The sequence below is a fragment of the Ctenopharyngodon idella genome, chromosome 18 (genome assembly GCF_019924925.1).
Source record: "Ctenopharyngodon idella isolate HZGC_01 chromosome 18, HZGC01, whole genome shotgun sequence".
In the NCBI taxonomy this organism is placed as follows: Eukaryota; Metazoa; Chordata; class Actinopteri; order Cypriniformes; family Xenocyprididae; genus Ctenopharyngodon; species Ctenopharyngodon idella.
This window is the reverse complement of record NC_067237.1, coordinates 24,635,224-24,650,386: the sequence shown is the minus strand read 5'-3', so window position 1 is coordinate 24,650,386 and position 15,163 is coordinate 24,635,224. Positions and strand designations below refer to the sequence as shown.

Here is a 15,163-nt window from a genome sequence, read left to right as displayed (position 1 = left end):
GTGCATTTAAGCAAAGACTATAGAATAACACAAGACGCGTCACTCGTATTATTATGAATGGGAGAAAGTGCAACGCGCAATATGGCGGAATAAGTCCCGCCTTCTAAATAAGAGCCAATCGTCGATTGGTAAAGTCATCGCGTCACTGCAGCGGCCGTTAGAAGCTCCGGTTTCTATAGAAACAGTCAGACGTGTGCCTCCGAAATGAGGCACAAGAGACACGCATTTAGGACTGCGCATGCACATTAGGTTGATCCAGCCTGAAAAATACTGTTTTTTTTGTCATGATTCGAGCGTTTAGAAACAAAACTTATGAGACAGTTGTTGTCAGATTTCATTGGTGATTTCAAATGTGAAATTTAATCGAAAGCTTGGAAAACAGCTTTAGAGAATTTGATGTTTCCCCATTCAAAGAGATAGGACCTGCACTTGGATGCCCGAGAGGCGTTTCAAAGATGGCCGCCGAGTGAAATGACTTGTCTTAAAGGGACTTTGATTTAAGTCATATGTTCTACTTTTATGGTGGGTTTGTCCTTTTTGGTGCTTGACAGATGTTGTCACAATGTTGTTATATGAAAAAGAACTGCATGTTGATTCTTCAAAAAGGTCCTTTTGTGTCCAACAGAAAAATAATAAATCAGAAATGACATCATGGAGAGTAAATTTAAACAATTTTAGAACAATTTTGGGCTGAACTGTTCCTTTAAGCAAACAGTACAGAAAAAGAAAGCTGAAGAAAGTCTGTGAAAGGGGTGTGAGTGAGAGGGGGAGATTTCCATTCAGAGCTTAACAGCATCACAGCCTAAACTGTGAACACACAGGAAACCCATAACATTTATTCCATCACACAGAACAAGAGAGAGAGAAGTGATTCCAAGAACTGTGGTTTGTGTATCAAAAAGAGTGATGGAGTAAAAGAGTGGGGGTAATATGTGAGAAATGGTCAGAATGCAAGAACAGGAATGCTTATAGTCTATATTCTCTTCTGTATGTATGTGTGTGTGTGTGTGTGTGTGTGTGTGTGTGTAGCTCCCCACCTGCCTAAATGATCTCCATGACTCACACAGGAGCAGATAATTGGCTCACAAAAAAGTGCAGCAAACATTCATCATAATGGCAATGGCCTGCTGAAGCGAGCAGACACTCTTCTCTCGGTCTCTCTCTCTCCCGACTTTCTCTCTAATATGCACTCTTTCTGTCTCTCTGACATGTGTGTAAACTCTGCTCTTCACTGGCTTTCCTCCTATAGCACTTCATGTGGTCTTAAAGACACAGTGCTCATCTGGCCCCTGCGGATTTTAGAATTAACCCTGATGGGACTCTGAACACTATGTGCTTAATTGGTATCAATAATTCACAGGATTCATTTAAGCACTGACAAATGAGTGTCTATAACTGGGGTCAGCAACCTTTTTGAGATGAAGGGCCAATTTGAACAAGAAATATTGCAGCTTTTAACCATTAAACTACATCAAGTAGATAAGCGATTTACTTGTGCAAAGTTTATTTTTCCACTGAATGTTTCTATTCTAAGATAGTTAGGCATGTAAACTACAATCAATCAATCAATAAATCTCTCTTGGTGGGACGCATATCTAAAGGTTGCTGACTCCTGATTTAGAACTGCGGTTGTCTTTTGATTGTGGTTGATTTTAATGCCAAGGACCCTCAAACAGAAAGAAAGCTTCATATTTTTAAGTATAAAAGAGCCATTTATACAGAGTGAGAAAAATGTTAAGAGTGATGATAAAAAAGAATAGTCTTTTCATATTGTCATTTTGCTAAAGCCAAATGAAATGGTTAAATTGGTAAAATATAGCTGATATAGTAGTAGCATCTTAAAATTTAGTTGATATATATGTGACCCGTGCTGGCAAAATGAGTTGGAATGTGCACAGGCTAATTTCGAGCTACAGGCAAAACAAGTGAAAAATGTCAATTTTGATCGAAAATTGTTTTGATTTTCACAAAAATTAGTTTATTAAGCCCTCATCTAGCAATCCCAATGCTCCAGATAGCAAGTAAACATTTTGCATTCTGAAAACGGGTTTCAAAATGCAAGTTTATGAAAACAATACCATCTGTGAAAATGGTGTCGTTTAGTCTATCCACCTTATTTTTCAACATGAAGGTAATGTGTTTTCTGTGAATGTTCGAGACTTCCAATTTATTAGCCACTATAGGGAAATAACAAGAAGAATATCGAAGTGCAGTAAACTGAAAATAAGGTGGATAGGCATGCGCGTTTGGCACGAGTTCTCCGTAAAAGAATGCGTATGCGCAGGCGCGTAATCTTTCTTTAACAAATGACATTGCCAACTACTTGTCTGGCATGCGTAATACAGCGTTTTAGTCATTTTCGCGAATCCATGTGAACGGGAATAGTTTTGATAATGTTGTCATCTGTACAAAGAAAAAACATTTCTGTTTTTAGTACATCGTTGTCATGTAAACGTACCTTAAAAGTATCTTTATTTGTACGTTTTCTGAGAGGAGTACCTTTCTTTTGTCCATGAAATATGCCGTTTTTCTCTACTCGCTTTTCGACAACTGGCACTTCCCCTCAGCTCAAGTTTGGTATCGTTTTAAAGCGCAGCATTCCAACTTTGTGAATATTCATAGCGAATTCTCGATGGCGTGAGTCTGAACTACTGAAATGTGATTTTCAAACTCATGCTGATGTAAAGAAAACGATCTTACTCACACTGACTGACAGATCCGAAGCACGCGCATAAAGATGCCTCAGACAGCACACGATCCGGATATACACATACACAATTGCATTATTTAAAAAAATCTGTCTTGGTAAGTATTCACGCAAACATTATCTGTTATGTCTTAAGTGAAACAATTGTGGAATCATGGAAAAAAGTTGAATATATATATTTTTCCTATAGATATGGGTTTTGGCTTGGTTTTTTGCCAAATATGGTGGTATTACCATGGATTTTAAGGTATGGTTGCTAGATGATTTTGTTTTGGAACCTTCAGAAAACTTTAACTCGATTTTTCTCAAAATTTACTTTGCTGACTCTATCGACTTCAAACAGGTGCAGCTCAGTCATTTTTTGTCGAAATCATACATCATTTTGAAGTTTTTTTTTATTATTATTAGAGAATGCAAGAATAACAATCACTCATTTTTGAAAATGTGCTCATTGTGACTCATTTTGCCAGCACAGGTCACATACTGTATATTTAATATTACTCCAGTCCTCAGTGTCACATGATCCTTTAGAAATCATTCTAATATGTTGATTTGGTGCTCAAGAAACATTTCTTATTATTATCAATGTTGTGCTGCTTAATATTTTTTGATAGATCTTTCAGAATTTTTTTTGATGAAAAGAGAGTTCTGCATTTATTTGAAACCGAAATCTTTTTGTAACATTTTAAATGTCTTTACTGTCACTTTTGTAACATTTTAAATGTCTTTACTGTCACTTTTGATCAATATAACTCATCACTGCTGAATAAAAGTATTAATTTCTTTAAAAAAAAATCTTACTGATTTTGAACGGTAGTGTGTATATAAACTCTATATTCTGTACATTTTTTAGAACAAATGAACAAACAAACAAAATCTGTCTTGAAGGAGACACATGGATCTCCGCCATTTCAGGTAACTTACATCCTGCCTCTCATCTGTCGATGATGATGCGTTTATTTCCGAATCGGTGTCTACGGTGCTGCAATCTAAACAGCTGTTGCCGGAGAGTTGGCTCTTCAATAAATAACCGTTTCCAATATCCCACCCCCCCACAACAAACACACAGTTTTGCCTTTGTTCTTTCTTTCACTTCGATTGATGCATATTTCATGGAGAACTTTTACGTGCTTCCTTTGAGTTGAGAAGACAGCTCCGAGCTGACAGGCTGCCTATTACCAGACATTACAATCTCCACTGTCCCCATCGCTCGGAACATCTCTCTGCTCCAAATAGGCATGCATTAACTTGTTTTTGTGAAGGTAATGAAATAGCAATGAAATAGTAATGAAATGTCTCTGTGCGACAAATGAGATACTAGCGTTTTTCATTACATTAGCCTAAATAATGTGGCTACTGATTTAGTACTGACAAGATGAGGAGTTTTACTGAAAAAGCAAGCACATCTTGGGGATATGTTGTGTCTCTTCTGCTGACTGTTACCTAAAGGCACACATGTTGGGATGCAGGAGGGTTGGAAACAAGACAGCTCTTCTGAGCATGCTCACCTCTTCCTTTCATGTAAGTGCCAATACCCAAAACCCCTGAAGGCTGGATAGAGTAATGCATGGAATTAATGTGCTCCGTAATGGGCTACCTTTTGTAGTCTGAATACATTTTTCCTGATCATGCAAATAAAAGCCTTTCACATGATGCAGACTGTATTAAAAGCAAAATCATTTTGAAAATGGAACTACATAAACATACTGTACATTAGCATGCAGTATAAATGAGCAACACAAAATGAGAGGATTATTGTAAGTTTTGGATATGTTTGAGATGAAAACAAGAGGTCTATAGATGAAATTTTAAAGTAAAAATTTTGCCTTACATTTTTAAGAGTTACAAGTTCATGTGCCATATGACACTATAAACAAAATGTTTTTTTGTCATTTCAATGAAACAATTGAGTAAATATTCAAGATGAATCTGATTAAGACATTACTCTAACCAAATTTTTAAAAATTACAGTAACACTTTACAATAAGGTCTCATTAGTTATGAGCAATATATTTTAACAGCACAACCTTTGTTCATGTTAGTTAGTAAAAGTACAATGTTTTATTGTTTGTTCATGTTAACTAATGCCAGATACAACTTTTGTAAAATGTAGTAGTAAATGAAGAAACTAATATTAGCTGTAGATGCATTGCTCATTGTTAGTTAACCAATATTAACCAATGTAGTTAAAGGGATAGTTCACCCAAAAATGAAAATTCTGTCATCATTTCCTCCCCCTCAACACAAAGGAAGATAATTGGAAGAATGTTTGTAACCAAGCAGATCTCGCCCCCATTGACTACCATACTATTTAACCCCCTACTATAGTAGTCAATTGGGGGCGAGATCTGCATGGTTACAAACATTCTTCCAAATATCTTCCTTTGTGTTCAGCAGAATAACAAAATTTATACAGGTTTGGAAAAAACTTGAAGGGGAGTAAATGATGACAGAATTTTCATTTTTGGGTGAACTATCCCTTTAACTAATGCTAATAAATGTAACCATATTGTAAAGTGTTACCAAAATTGCTTATTTATCCCCTGACCCATACGCTAGTAAATAAAAAAAAAAATATTTGCCACCAAATAGTTGCATGCGTAGGAATACAACCAGCTAACCAAGGATTGTTGATTTGATATTATGCTGCTGTAGCAAACGAGCCAATAACAGAGGGATGTCATGTCTTGTCACTCAAATGAGCAGCAGAAATAAGTCACACTGATGAGTCAGATACAATGAGTCACCTAAAGCAGGACACTACAGTGTTTGACCAAAACAACTGGCTGTCTTTTTCCTTTTGCAGCACTTACTACAAACCACATATGAAAGAGCCACTGAAAAATAAAATGGTTCCATTGTTTATAGGTACATTATGTAACTTTTTTTTGTTCAAAATTTACAAATTTATATAATGAGCGAGTACATCATGAATCCATCTTTCAAACCGTGTTTTTGTCTTATCCTGATCACTACAGTACACCTATAATAAGTGTTTGTAGTCAGACTATTTTAGACCAGGCGGGATGACAACCGCTGTGTTATCCCAGTACCTGTGTGATTCGTCGTCATAAACATAAACAGAGAGAAGTAGCTCCAGCTACAATGTTCTTTCGCAAGATGCATGCAATTTTGTTTCTTGACCGCTAGAGTTACATAGTGTACCTTTAATAAAACACATTTCTGTCCATTTTCTGGCACCATTTTCTTTACACAAGGCACTGAGCCTTGTGTAAAATATTATAATTTATTACCATGATTTGTGTCAGTGAGCATGAGCTCTCAGAAACCAGGTTAAAATTCTACCACCCACCTCAATTCTCCATTGTCTAACTTTAGGACAGCCAAGAGTATCTGACTTCTAATCTAACTCAGATCTAATTTCATCTAATCAAGAGCCCTTAATGTGCAAAACGATTAATTCCCTTACGCTAATAAAATAAACATTATCATCACTTAATAATTGCCCCTCGTGTTGGCATTCAACACTGAAAACAAGATAATCATGATTAACAAAATAATCAAGGTCTTAATTATTACCCATGCTCAAGAAGCAATAACAATGTAAAACATCACAAAGCACAGTTTTTTCAGACTATACCAAAAAAACTGAAGAACTGCACTGGTTAAGACAACATAACTACTACTGTACTGCATATTTCATCGCCTGAAATATTTAACTGTGGATGATTTAACCTATCCTCTCTCTTGCCTTTCAGCCCATGTGTTAAAATTAGTTTATGTGCTTTTCTCAATGCTACAAATGTTCATAGTACATTTTTGTATAATACCCAACTTATCATTAAGATCCATTGTTTTTAACTCTCTAACCAGAGTTATCAAGGACAGCGTAACTAACCAGCTATTCAAAGTCTTGCTTAAATTCCGACATAAAGAAGCAGAAGCAGCTAGCTAATTTGCAGTTAACCTTATACCCAGTTTGTTAGCACCATTTGTTCCTACAGCAAGGCCTAGTTAGTAGGTCATAAGCTTTAAGAATAGTAACATGTAGTCACATAATATGATGTTTACCTTTATTTATCCAATAAGCAGCCTTCAAATCTGCAAACAAAAGTAGTGTTGCAAAGTCTGATAAATATTGATGCAGTTAAATATGTAAATAATAAATATTCAGGAGCTGTATCTAAAATGAATCAGGGGCACGAAATAAATACTGAACAAACTGGTAAAACTGACATTTATTTAGGAGGAGAAAGTGGACAGTTTAGATTCGTATCATCATTCATCACTCATTAAATGTAAACCAGAATAAATGTTTACATTATCAAATCCTGTATGTAGGCCTGTCATGATCATGAATTGTGTGCTGACGATTAATTGTCATACAAATAATTGTGATTCACGGTTTCTGTTTTATTCATGTTACATACAAAAATGAAAATTTTGTCATTAATTACTCACCCTCATGTCGATCATCTTTGGAACACAAATGAAGATCTTTTTGATGAAATATGAGAGCTTACTGTCCCTCCATTGACAGCTACGCAACTGACATTTTGACACTTCAAAAAGTTCATAAAGAGATTGCAAAACTAATCCATATGAATTGAGCGGTTTAGTCCAAATTTTCTGAAGGACTCGATCGCTTTTTATTATGAACAGATTGAATTTAGGCCTATTATCTTATAAGCCAGAATTTCAATATCATCATCAGTATGTTTGCAAATCAAACAGAGAGAGCAGGTTACTTGGATTAAATATGAACTTTGTCTTAAAAAGCGGAGACAGATTGTGAAGCCAGAGCACCTCTCTGACACTAACAAATCAGGCTTTGGCTTCAAGTTTCACAACAAAGCCTGTTTGAGCGCTTGAACGACGTCATCATTGCCCACAAAATATTACTTGCTAAGTCTAACAGATGGCCCAGATTCCTCCCACTTTCCTCCTCTTATGACTATACAGTGACTCTGCTTCTTCCTCACGCTCTCTCAGTCTGCATTTATCAAAACCACCGAGCCAAAACCTTGCTGCTTCCTCCCCGTGCGAGGAAAATTAAATTCACCTGTCCTGAGAGTAATTTCACCTTTCACAGAGTGGAAGACAGACACAATTAACGCCTGCACATGCATCACATCAGTAGTCTTTCAACTGAACTCAGTGCACCCAAGCAACACCTTAACCTTGTTAAATCACACTCTTAAACAGAAAACAGTTCAAATCCAGGTTTAAGAAAGGCCTCATTGAGTAATAACCAGCATTTGTGATCTGTAAAAGTAAAGCTGAGGTCAAACTGGACTCATTTATCTGCATGCAAATGCTGGAGAATGGAAACACAAGCTCATGCGAAGAAGTCTAGTATTTTGCTGTGTTTGGTGAACTATGATATGAATTTGACCACGAGAGGATGGAAACGTCACACAATGACCTCTTGGCTCAGTACAAAGATTATAAAAAATAAAGTGTCTGAGCAATAGCCTTGTGGGCAGCGCTGACCCCAGTTCGAATCACGGCTTGAGGTAATTTACCTGTCTTATTCACCTTTCTCTCCTCCTCATTGCTTCCTGTCTCATATACACTATACTAGTGTTGTCAAAAGTACTGACCGTAATACGAAGTCGGTACTGAAATTTTAAAAATGTGACGCTTTGAGCGCTGTTGAGCAGATTTGTAAACAACTCTGATTGGCCTTTGTGTTCACGCGCTCATCAGAGATGTCTGTGATTGGCTACAATGATCAACGCATGGAGCGTTTGAAAGCACACGGAAGTGTTTGAATTTGAAAGTGGGAGAGGGAACGTTTGAAAGCAGGCGTCTATCAGGGGACCGGTCCGCTGATAGACGCCTACTTTCAAACTCTCCTGTGTGTATCTGTGTAAGCACTCTGTGAAAAGCGTCATTGATGTCTGTTTACAACATGTTTTTAAGGCGCTGATCATTGTAGCCGATCACAGACTTATCTGATGAGCGCGTGAACACAATTGCCAATCAGAGGTGTTTACAAATCTGCTCAACAGTGCTCAAATCACATTATTAAAATTTCAGTACCGACTTGGTATCGCGGTCAGTACTTTTGACAACACTACACTATACTATACTATTTATAGTATCTAATGAAGACATAAAAAATATGACAAAAAAAAGCTTAATGACTTAAAGTCACAGATGCTGTATTTTACCATTTTTAAGTATCAATAATCTAAATTGTGAATTTATATTATTATGAACTATTAGTAGTAGTATTACTACTAATATATGAACTGTTAGTAGTAATATAAATTAATAATAATAATTTAACATTACTAGTATTTTTTAAAATGTATTACTATTAAATATTATTAATATTAATTTATTATTAATCTAAAATATATACTACTAATAATAATAGACAGTTATATAATTATTTGTGATTTATTATTTATTTAAAACAGAAGTCCTAAAATCAAGTTCTGCTAATAATTGTTGCAGGAAAGCAGATGCTATATTTTTCCGTTTTTAATTATCATTAACTTAAATTAGAAATTATGATTATTATTATGTGATTTATTATTCTTTTAAAGCCCTAGCATGACATCATAGTCTGTTGCTGATAATTATAATTAATTCAAATTATGACTAATTATTAGTAGTAGCATTAATAATTATATAATTTATTTGTGATTTGCAATTTATTTTAAACAGAAGCCCTATAATTTGACATCATATCATGTTGCCGATATTCAGATCCAAATAAATTTGCATGCCTAAAGCACAGTGTGACCGCAGTCACCGCACCTTTAGTCGCAGGACAACAGCTGCTTGAGGTGAGCATTCTTAGCACTGAAGTGCCCAATCAGAGGTCAGTACTAGAACAGCAATGAAAACCGTGGATACACACAAGAGCAGGGTGAGAAAACACTGACACACCTTTTCCACCTGCTACACTTATTCACAGGCACCTTAATCCTCTACCGCAGTCAAAGCCTGGCATCCTCATGTCAGAGCACATCTATAGTGGATTAAAATAGGACAGCTAATTACCATTTACCTCAGCAGGATCATGGCTGGATGTTGGGATTCTAGCTTTCGTAATGCGTGTAATTGTCTGTTGAATAATGCCGACCCACGCTCTTTATATCTGACTTGGCTCGCTCACTCATGAAAAGACACTCATGAGTTGATAAGCGGGATGCTGCAGCTTAAGCCTTTCGAGAAACACTAATGCCAAGTGCTGGTGTGGGTCTCCCATACCGTGTGAAAAGCAGTTTATTAAAACTCCCTCAGGACTCCCACCGGTACAATTAGTGTTGAACTTTGCAATAAGGTAATCATATTTGTTTTCTAGACTTTCGTAAAACAACTTTTCCTCTTAGCAAAAGAAAATCTGTCATATATAAGAGCATAATGGTAAAGCTTAATGTGCTGATTCGCTATGATTAAAGGTTTAAATCCAAAAAACACAGCACAGGCCCTGAGTTTAACACAGAAGTGCATCTGAAATATACATGGTCTATTTTTCCTCAAAAGGCTTTGGATGTTACAGTGGCATTAATAACCTATAAGTTCCAGCCACACACTTCTAGTATGCCACATACTGAACATCATAACAGTTACACATCTAAAAATCATTTGCTAATAATGTCATCCTTCAAAATGTTACAAATCTGAAAAAAAAAGAAAATAAAATTCATGACTGAACATCACTGTATACTATTAATGAAGGCTTTGTAGCTTTGATAGCCCAAAAGTGAGCTATATTTCTGTCTGAAATGAAAGTAAAATATACGGAGGGATTCGCTCCCTCTGTAAACCCTTCTTTTATTTAATCTCAGTCTCTCTGAGACTTTTCCTCTCACAAAAGGGCTTTACTGCATCTAAAATACTATTCTCATTAGAAATGTTCTCTCTGAGCCACTTCTCCACATTCAACAGTCGAGGAGGGTAGAAATGCATTAAACATGGGCACCAGTTCCCAATCTAAAGTGCACGGAGTGCTTCTTTATGTCTGAATTGGTAATACTGCCCACAGGTCAAAAGTACTGAGGACAGAATAGGGAGTCCGCAGAAGACATGTCTTGCGAACCCCATCTGTTCCCTTAATGATATAATTTATCACAGTGCTGCTGTTCACTAACAAATCATAATATCTTAATCACGCTTGTTATGATAAGATGTAAAGGTCAAAATGTAACCATTCATTTGGCAATAGCAGCTTACCTTACATCTTGTAGCGTAATCGAATATAAAAGTATTGAATGTAGACTATTGAAAAAGACTGAACTTTTAATAAAAAGAATACCTGACACCTGATACGAGATCTGTTGAATTTGATCAAATATAGAAAGCCTTCACAGTATGGTTGTATCTGTTGCAATGAATGATTTACCCCACTAGGGGAGGAACTAGTAGGTCCAAAAGGCTCAAAGTATTACAGACGCTGATCTGAGGTTATGACAGGGCATTACCTACATATAAGATACTGTGAAAGCCGGGTTTATTATAAACTACATTTAAGACTGTAATTGGGTTGCTCACATAAAACATCTCCATGAATTTATTTTTATTCAAAATCAATATTTTAGGATAAAATATACATAAGTATAAGAGAAAGTATATATTCCCTGTTTACATTTAAAATCAGTGTCTTGCTTTCATTTGTTCATTTAAATGGTCCTGCAGTGTGACAAATGAACTACCCAAACTACAGTTATTTTAACTTCTGATCTATTTAGTGAAATCTTAAACTAACAACATTAAAGTTAAGCCCCTTTTAAGTCACATTCACATCATTCCCAGACAGATGTTTGTCTGAAATCTTCTAAAACATCCATTAAGCAAGCACTTCTCTGACACTACATTGAGTTTTCACAAAGAAACTGAAGAAAATACGTAGAATTAGATACAAATAAACAGTATACAGAGCCACCACAACGTTCCATAAAGTTCACATTCTCTAAATAAATCTCACCCATTATAGCCATATCAAGCTTCCAGTGCCTTAAGGGCAATATGACACATGTAGGTTATATCTGTCCTTACTTTATGCCAGTTGAGTCGCCTATTATTTCTCTTAAAATATCCCAGAAGTCAACAGCGTGCAGAGGAAAAGACATCTGACAACTTTGAGGCTTTAGGCATGAAACACAACACAGACTTGTGCAAACGACGGAGAATGTGGTAGATTGTTTTGATAGGAAGAGGTTACATACACAGGTATGAGTAGCCTACCTATATGAAAATCAAGTTGGTAACAGTATTTGAATTATATCATAATAAATACGTGTTCTTACCGTCGACCCAAGCGAACAGATGATTCAGAGTGGCATCTTCAACTTCTCCGCACGTTCACACATACTGTACATGTGTGTGTGGACAGCGACAGTGAATGAATGCTGCCCGGAGCGCGCACGAACGCGGTATGGTGCCTAAAAAAGCTGTCTAGGTAGGCAGCTCACTAGATAGTCTGACGTCTTGCAGACTCCCTTTCCAGCCACGTTGCCTGCCCCGTGTTAATTGAAACAAAAAACTCGGATCCCGGTGCTGTTGCCTACATTGGTAGAAATCTGGTGCGGGTTGTAATTATCGCGGCGCAGTCGGTTCTCTGCAGCCGCCGTGTCCTTCCTCTCATGCCGACTGAGGATGTGAGCGCAGCCGCCGAGATGCTCGATCGTGGTGCGACCCGAGGCAGCTTAGAGCAGTCACCCAATGTGATGAGCCTACTAGAAAGAGAGCGAAATAATGAAAACAACAGGCTGTTAGATCGTTTCACCCATTGACATGACAGCATGCTTGTTGTTAATTACAAAGGTGAGGCAACGGCGAGCACATTTACTCAAAGTGATTTACACATAAGGAGTAAGAAAAAAAATTAAACGTAAAAGATTTTTAATAATTTAGAGAAATCATTTAAAGGAATAAAAACAGAAAATACTTAGTAAGATAATAAATCATTTTATATATAAAACGTTATATATATAGGCTATATATAGGCTACATATATTTACGAACTTTTTGAAGTGTTAAAGTTGTAGTTGCGTATATATATATATATATATATATATATATAAAACAAAAAATGAAAATTATGTCATTGTTTGCTTACCCTCATGTCGTTCATCTTCGGAACACAAATTACGATATTTTTAATGAGATCTGAGAGATTTTTGTCTTTCTATCGACAGCCTACGCAACTACCACTTTAACACTTCAAAAAGTTCGTAAATATATCGTAAAACTAATCCATAATCTGGCGGTTTAGTCCAGTTTTTTTTTTTTTTAATTTTCTGATTCACATATAAACACTGATCAGCGAACATAAACAGAAGCTCAACCGTACTTGCTTGACGTGTGAGGGCAAACCGGAAGCTCAAACCATAGCCGTGCGTAACATGAGAATGAACCTTGGTTCTCTCGCGTCTCGCACATCACACATCATATTTTTTTTTTTACCATAACTTATGTGTGCGTTGATAACCGTTTATATATAAAAGTCTAAATTAAATCTGTTCATTATATAAAGTGATCGTGTCTCTTCAGAAAATTTGGACTAAACTGCTCAATTCATATGGATTAGGATAACCTAACCTTGGGTGTAAGCCTAAATCATAGCAGCAGTGTTATGTACAAAAAAAAAAAAAAAAGATTAATGTACAGCCTTGCATGTGTGTGTGTGTGTGTGTGTGTGTATATATATATATATATATATATATATATATATACAGTCAAACCAAAAATTATTCAGACATTTTATTTTTGATATTTTTAATATATTTTTACTAGTGGGTGAAGGACACTATAGTTCATTTATGTAAGTGACGTGAGGATAGCAAAATAAAGTAAACTGTGACATATTATACCCAAAAATTCTTCATACAGTGGACTACCAGTAAAATTTATAAAAATTTGGGATCAAAAGTTATTCAGACACTTTGACCTGACCATGTTTTGCTTAAGTGTTATCTGACATAATTAAGATAATTTTTTTCTGACACAGTTTAACTCTGAGATCTTGTCATATTTTATTACCATTTTTTTTAACTATAGTGAATAAACTATAATAGTTTATTATAGTTATATATAGTTATATAAAAATAGTATTAAAAAAAAAACTTCCGGTCAGAATCCTGGCTGCCAGCAGCATTTTGTGAACTGCAGATGTCTAATGGTCTTTTTGGGAAAGCAGGTAAGGAGTCCGTTGCAGTAGTCCACCCTGCTGGTTATGATTGTGTACATTTTTCTCAGTCTTGTTTGAATACAAAGCACCTAATTCTTGCTATGTTTTTTACATAATAGGCCTAGGATGAGTTAGCAGTTGAAATGGCTACCAAGAGTCCTGTCTTGAAATAACATGTAACATCAATTCAAACCACTTTTCCTAAGTGTGCAGTTTTTGGTCAGAATAAGCTTCAGACTGGGTTTTTGTCAACTTATAGCTCATTTTAAAATATTACAGTACAGTTTGACAATGTATTTGCATAATAACCTCATTGTGATAATGTAGTACGTTCTCAGTGCTTAATAATCTTCTATTATATATAACAAACATTATGCTCTGAAATCACAGACATTTTTTTAAAGAGACTAAAAACTCAAAATTGTTTGCAAAGACTGAGGTTTGATGTACTCTCTGTCTCATCCTCTCCTTCTGGACCATTGTTTCTCAACAGGTGAATCACGAAATGTATTGGCCACCCTTGCAAAGTCCTGTCCTTTTTCCCCCTACAGCCTCATTTGGAATGCATCCACCAAAATATCTAATCAACAGATCAGTTTTATTCTTGGCCAGAACTATTCATTTCCACAGGCTATCACATTGTCATCAGTGTGAATCAGAGACCTCTTTAAATGAGGAACTTTAATCATGCTCCCTCAAACCTAAGACACAATAGTTCAACTGAAGTGAATGTCTCAACAGTCTGGGCACATCAAGGACAGTCGACTACATGAAGAATGTACTGTATGTGTGCGTGATTCAACCTCCATAGATCTAATGAGTTTAAAGTGCTATCGACCCAAAATAGCTTGCCCTCTTAAACATACAGGGGTCATAGGTTAATTTTGTTCAAAAGACTTATTTCCTTCTTATAACATGGAAAAAATATAGTATATGCAGTATTCATGAAACAGACAAACAATACCTGGTTGACGAGACATACAACATCTTTTGAGATTCTGAAGTGTGCAACCACTGGACAGTTTGCTATCCCATAAGGCCACAGGTGCAGAGAAGCTGTCAGATTCTAAAATAAATAATAAAAAAAGCCAGAGAACTGTAAACCGAGCAGCTCTTTTCAAGTCTAAGCACTTTAGGTAACATACAAGTTGTGCCTTGTGGCTAAATTGTACTTATTTAACAAAACCAGAGCAAATACTACGCCTAAAGAATGTACTACAACAATGAAAGTTCAAGTACATAATCTGAACGTAGGGCACTTTTGGTCATTTTAATATGGCAAGTATGCTTTGCAGTAAATGATTTGAGTTACCTTTTATCAGTTCATAAATAAATCTTTTTATGAC

General features: G+C 36.0%; 1 protein-coding gene across 4 annotated transcripts in view; it reads right to left on the bottom strand.

The window, feature by feature from the left end:
• The window catches only part of mgat4c (mgat4 family member C), a 123,954-nt gene extending 111,557 nt beyond the window's left edge, over positions 1 to 12,397 (bottom strand). For 2 of the 4 annotated variants that reach the window (XM_051871160.1, XM_051871159.1), the window contains exon 1: positions 7,130 to 7,477. The gene's annotated coding sequence lies outside the window, so the exon portion shown is untranslated. Of the gene's footprint in view, positions 1 to 7,129; positions 7,478 to 11,934 lie in introns of those variants that run through there. The other 2 variants (XM_051871158.1, XM_051871157.1) reach the window with 2 other exon arrangements.
• Between the last annotated feature and the right edge of the window lie 2,766 nt (positions 12,398 to 15,163).